Genomic DNA, 6,000 nt, shown 5'->3' on the forward strand with positions numbered 1-6,000 from the left:
TGCTTTACCACACTGGCAAACCAAAGACACGCTTGTGCGGACAGCAGTCCCAGTAACGGTACCAGGGCCACCCGCGATGTAGTACTTACCCGAGTGCCTGGCTCTCTCTGGCCCGACCCTCCCTGCCCGCTCTGGTCCTGACATCTGCCTATCACACAGCATCAACTGTGCAGCCCCTGTCCTCCCCCAGGGCCTCTATGTCACCGATTAGCTATTCCTTCTCCAGGATCTACATGTGACTCTGTCCTCCAGCCATGCCCATTCTGACACTTAAAACTCTGGGGGCACCTGGGTGGCTCAGTCAGTTAAGCGTTCGACTTCGGCTCAGGTCATGATCTCATGGTTTCTGGGTTCAAGCTCCGCACCGCGCTGTGTGCTGACAGCTAGCTCAGAGCCTGAAGCCTGTTTCGGATTCTGTATCTCCCTCTCTCTCATCTTCCCCTGCTCACTCTCTCAAAAATAAATAAAACATTAAAAAAAGATTTAAAACTCTGATCCTGGACCACTGCAGCCCCTTCCAGCTGGTTCTGACCTTCACATACTCCCTTGCCAGCCCCACCTGCCACCAAACATCTCCTCTGAAAACCCTGATCTTATCCGAACACTTTCTTGCTCAGAAACCTCTGGTGGGTCCGCCTTGTTTAGGAAAGCAAATCCAAACTGTACGGTCTGGTGCCCCAGGCCTTTTACAATCCAGCTGCCCCTCTGCTCTGCAGGGCAAACTTCCCCTCGGCCACCCTGGATTTGCAAAGCCCCTAAAACCGGGAACATCCCCCTATTGAGCTGTCTTTGACACAGGAGCCCCACTCCCACCTGAGCAAGCCTTCAGCCTTCCTCCAAGAGGCCGCCCGGGTGGTCACGGGTGCTGAATTCACCTCCTAGGCCCAACGAACACAGGACCCCAGACTGAGGGGCTCAAGCACGGAAATTCATCTTCCCACAGTTCTGGAGGCTGGGCCTTCCCGCTGCGCTGCACGTGGTTTTCCTTCTGTGTGTTTGTCCTTCTCTCTTATAAACACACCAGCGTCTTAGAACGGGGCCTGTCCTAATGACCTCACTTTACCTTAGTGACCTCTCTAAAGAAATGTTATCTCCAGACAGGGTTCTGTTCTGAGGTGATAGGGGCTAGGGCTTTCACACACGAATTTTAGGGGACACAGTGTGGCCCATAAAGTCCTCTGAGGTGGACTCTAGAAATTCTAGGTTCTCTTCCCCAACCTCAGACTTGGGCTTTTGCTTCCTCTCAGCCAAAGGTTGGAGGAGTTTTCACCTTGCTTTGCTTTATGAGTTTGTTTGGGAGGCGAGGTGCTTGGACCTCTTCTGCCCACAGACAGAAGGGCCATGATCCCCCCGGGGCAGAAGCTGGGCCACCTGCTTCACCAACTGGCCAGGGCTGCTCTGGTGTCTCCTGGTACCCAGCAAAGGGGTTGTCTTGTGCCCTCGGGGTGCATCCAGATGTGGGAGTTCATATCCCGGCTCTAAGACTCGGCAGTGTTACTTTGGGGAAGAAAGCCCGAGTCTCCAATTCCTCAGCTGTCACTGGGGACAAGACCAGCATAAGCTTCTTATGAGAATTAATTTAGAGAGTAGGGGTAAGAATAGTGCCTGACATATAGTAACCTGCTCCCAAATGATAGCGATCATTACTGTCACCTCTCCTGTGAGCCCCCAAAGCTCTTTCCCAAACCTCCCAGTTTACAAGATCCAGACAGGGACATTCAGACTGACTTACCTGATGGGGTGCCTGGAGGCTCAGCTGGTTAAACTTCCAATTTCAGCTCAGATCAGGATCTCATGGCCTGTGGGTTCGAGCCCCACATTGGGCTCTGTGCAGACAGCTCAGAGGCTGGAACCTGTTTTGGATTCTGTGTCTCCCTGTCTCTCTGCCTCTCCCCGTCCACACTGTCTCTCTCTGTCTCAAAAACAAATAAACATTAAAAAAAAAAAACCTTAAAAAAAAAAGACTGACTTACCTGATGCAGTTGCCAATATTCTGGGCATGTGGGACAGGGAAATCTAAAATTTTATATATATATACATAGACACACACACACACATATATATGTAAGTGTTCTATTATATATAAAAATATGTACATCTCACACTACTCCTTGATCTTATATTTTCCTGTGTTTCATTTTAAAATGCCAGTCATGTGGTGCCTGGGTGGCTCAATCAGTTAAGCATCTGACTCTTGATTTTGGCTCAGGTTATGATCTCAAAGTTCATGAGTTCAAGCCCCGTGTCAGCTCTGCACTGACAGTGTAGAGGCTGCTTGGGATTCTCTGTCTCCTTCTCTCTCTGTCCCTCCCCTGTGCATTCTCTATGTCCTTCTCTGTCAAAAATAAAGAAATAAACATTTTTAGAAATAAAAAAATAAAATTCTAGTCAAAAAGCCAATCACCTATTACAGCGATATTTTGTTACTTTAACACAAATTTTAGATAAAATATACTTGCAATTACTTTTAAATGAGATGGAAAAACATCATATAACCTACAGGTCCCTCAAGACTCGTTCATGTAACTTTTAGCAGAGAACAGGCACTTTCCTAGTTATCCACAAGGGGGAAGACTGAGTCCATTTCTTCTGAAAGGTATCCATTGGCTCATCATTAAAGATCATTTCAAACTGGTATTTCTTTAAAATGTTTTTTTTTTTTTTTTTTTTTATTTCTAGGAGAGAGAGAGAGAGAGACAGCGTGAGCAGGGGAGGGCCAGACAGAGAGGGAGTCACAGACTGAAACAGGCTCCAGGCTCTGAGCTGGCAGTCAGCACAGAGCCCGACGCGGGGCCCGAACCCACGAACCGCGAGATCATGACCTAAGCGAAAGTCGGACGCTTAACCGACTAAGCCACCCAGGAGCCCCTCAAACTGGTATTTCTGCTGTGTGAGTGTGTGTGTGTGTGTGTGTGTGTGTGTGTGAGAGAGAGAGAGAGAGAGAGAGAGAGAGGGAGGGAGGGAGAGAGACTATTTCTCTCAAAGAAATGAAATTTCCCTATGTGAGGAAGATGCCATTTTTTCTTAAGCTGACAACTTACAGATGGCCGTTGGTTTGAAAACATATTTCAAAATCATTTATACACACAATCTCCCTGTAGTCAATCATGGAGAATCCTAACAAATGCTACATCCAGAATGTAAGAACACTGTGGTTATTCCACCAGAAAGTCAAGCAAATTATTTAAATTCACAAGGATGGGGAAAAAAAATCATCTTTTTTCAACATCAAACAGAAAGCATTCTCTCTTTGAAAATGTAAATCCCTTAAATGTATTCAAGAATTTTAATAATCATCCCAGAAGACTATCCTATTACTCTTTGAAGCCCTTAAAGAATTTTCCTTAAAATAGTCACACGCTACCCACGGTGGGGGAGAGAGGCTATTAAGTGACAGTGGAGGTGGAAGGGCCCCATGCTGGTTTTTCCAGAAAGGGAGAATGGTCTTCAGAGAATCACTAGGCAAAGGCAGGGGTGCGGGGGGAAATCTGAGAGTAATACACAGGACCCGTTTCCCATCTGTTTCCAATGTGGAGTTAGAAACAGGCCTTAGAGCTCTCACCTACAGGGAGAGCCTCCAATATAGTTACAGAGAGCTGAGGAGAACTTGGGTCCCCCATCCGTAGTGTGGCTGCACCCAAGTTTTGGTCCAGGTGAGGGTGAGGGCAAGCCCAGGTGGTAGGCAAGCCAGAGGCAGAAAACGGTTTGCTTTTTGAGCTAATAACCAAACATTAGCTTCAGTTCAAGGAATGGGATCTCCAACTGGGATCAGAAAAACAGAAGAATTGGGGTGCTTGAGTGGCTCAGTCGGGTGAGTGTTGACTCTTGATTTCGGCTCAGGTCATGATCCCAGGGTTGTGGGATCGAGCCCTGCATCCAGGCTCTGCGCTGAGGTTCTGCTTGAGATTCTCTCTCTCCTGCCCTCTGCCCTGCTCATTTTCTCTCTCTCTCTCTAAAAATTACAAAAACCCAGAAGAATCAAGAAGATGCCAGCTCTTTTACTCACAGAAGTTCTTTTTCCCCCCAAGGAAATGACTGAAGATATTTACAGAGATGTGTCTTTAACATATTTATCATAGTGTCGTTTACAACAGGGAAAAGTAAATTAAAAATAATTTTAAAGAAAAACTCCTAAATGCCCAATAGTGGGGGATTAGTCAGATAAATGATACTGGATCCACACAAGTACATGTTATGAAACAATTAAAAATTATAACATAGAAGTGCATTTGTTGTCCTACAAAATGAGTCTTAATATATTAAGTAAAAGACAGCTTGTTTTTCTTTTTTTAATTTTTTTAGTGTTTATTTTGAGAGAGAGACAGAGTGCCAGCTGGGGAGGGGCAGAGAGAGAAGGAGACACAATCTGAAGCAGGCTCCAGGCTCTGAGCTGTCAGCACAGAGCTCGACCCACGGACCGCGAGATCAGGACCTGGGCTGAAGTTGGACGCTTAACCAACTGAGCCCCCCAGGTGCCCCACGACAGCTTGCCATGAAACAGGCTATACAGGATATTCATATATATGCATGTCTCCACAGATGTTCTTAGTTTTCTTTTTGTTAATTTTTTTTAATTTTCAACTTATTAAAAATATTATACAAAATACATGCTAGCTAGAGAAAAGTCACACACAAAAAAGACAGAACCCAAAATCCCAGCAAGGTATTTTGCAGCTATAGATAAGCTGATTCTAAAATATATATAGGAAGACTAAGGAACTATGACTAGAATAATTTTTGAAAAAGAATAAAATGGAAAGAATAATTCTACCTGATTTCAAGATTTACTGAGGACCTACAGCTGTCGGGATTGTGTGGAATAGGTGGCAACACACACAGATACCCAGAAAAAGACCTACACAAATAGGCCTGACTTTTGATAAAACTATAAAGGCAAATCAACAGAGAGAGGATAGTATTTTCAGCAAATGGGGCTGGAGCAATTGGACATCTGTGGGGGAAAAGAAATATCCTCAACCTAAGTCTCACATGTTAGGTGAAAATTAACTCAGAACAGACCACAAACTTAAATGTAAAATGTAAAACTATAAATCCTTTAGAAAAATAAAAAACTAGGAGAAAACCTTTAGGGCCAGGAAATAGTTCTCAGATATAACATCAAAAGCACAATACATAAAAGGAAAAACTGATAATCTAGACTTCATTAAAAACTTTTGCTCAGAAAAAGACCCTGCTAGAGGCTAAAACACAAGCTAGAGTGGGAGAAAATAGCTGCAAACCACATATGGGACACAGGACCAGTCCCTAGACCATGCAAATAACTTGCAAAACCAAGACCAGAGAGTCCAACTGGGAAAAAGACACCTCATTAATATGACCATAAGCATAGGAAAGGATGTTCAACATTATTGGCCATTATGAAAACGTAAGTTGCATCACAATGAGATATCAGCAAACATCTGTCACAATAGCTAAAATAAAAAGTAAAGACAACACCAAATGCTGGGGAAGATGTCCGGAAACTGGATCACTCATACATTGCTGGTGAGAAAGTAAAATAGGACATTCGCTTGTGAAAATGGTCTCCTGAAAAACTAAACATGCAACTACCATAGAACCCAGCAATGACATTCCTGTGCATTTGTCCCATAGAAATGAAACCAAAATCTATACATGAGTGTATATAGCAATTATATTCATAGCAGCCAAAATAGTACTGGAATAGTACTCAACAGTAAAAAGGAAAGAGCCACTGACAGGCACAACAATCTGGATGATGCTCCAGGGAATTATGCCAAGTGGAAAACGCCAATCACAAAAGGTTAACTTCTGTGTGCTTCCTTCTCTGTAACATTCTTGAAATGACAAAATGATAGAAATGGAGAAGTTTAGTGGTTGCAAATAGTTAAGGAGGGCTAGAAGCAAGAGGGAGGTAGGCGTGACTAGAAAGGGGACACATGGGGGACGCTGTGTGGTGATGGAAGTGTCTGTATTTTGACTATCAAGGTCAAGATCCTGGTTGTGATCTTGTGTAATAGT

The sequence above is a fragment of the Hyaena hyaena genome, unplaced genomic scaffold (genome assembly GCF_003009895.1).
Source record: "Hyaena hyaena isolate Hyena2069 unplaced genomic scaffold, ASM300989v1 scaffold_214, whole genome shotgun sequence".
NCBI lineage: Eukaryota > Metazoa > Chordata > Mammalia > Carnivora > Hyaenidae > Hyaena > Hyaena hyaena.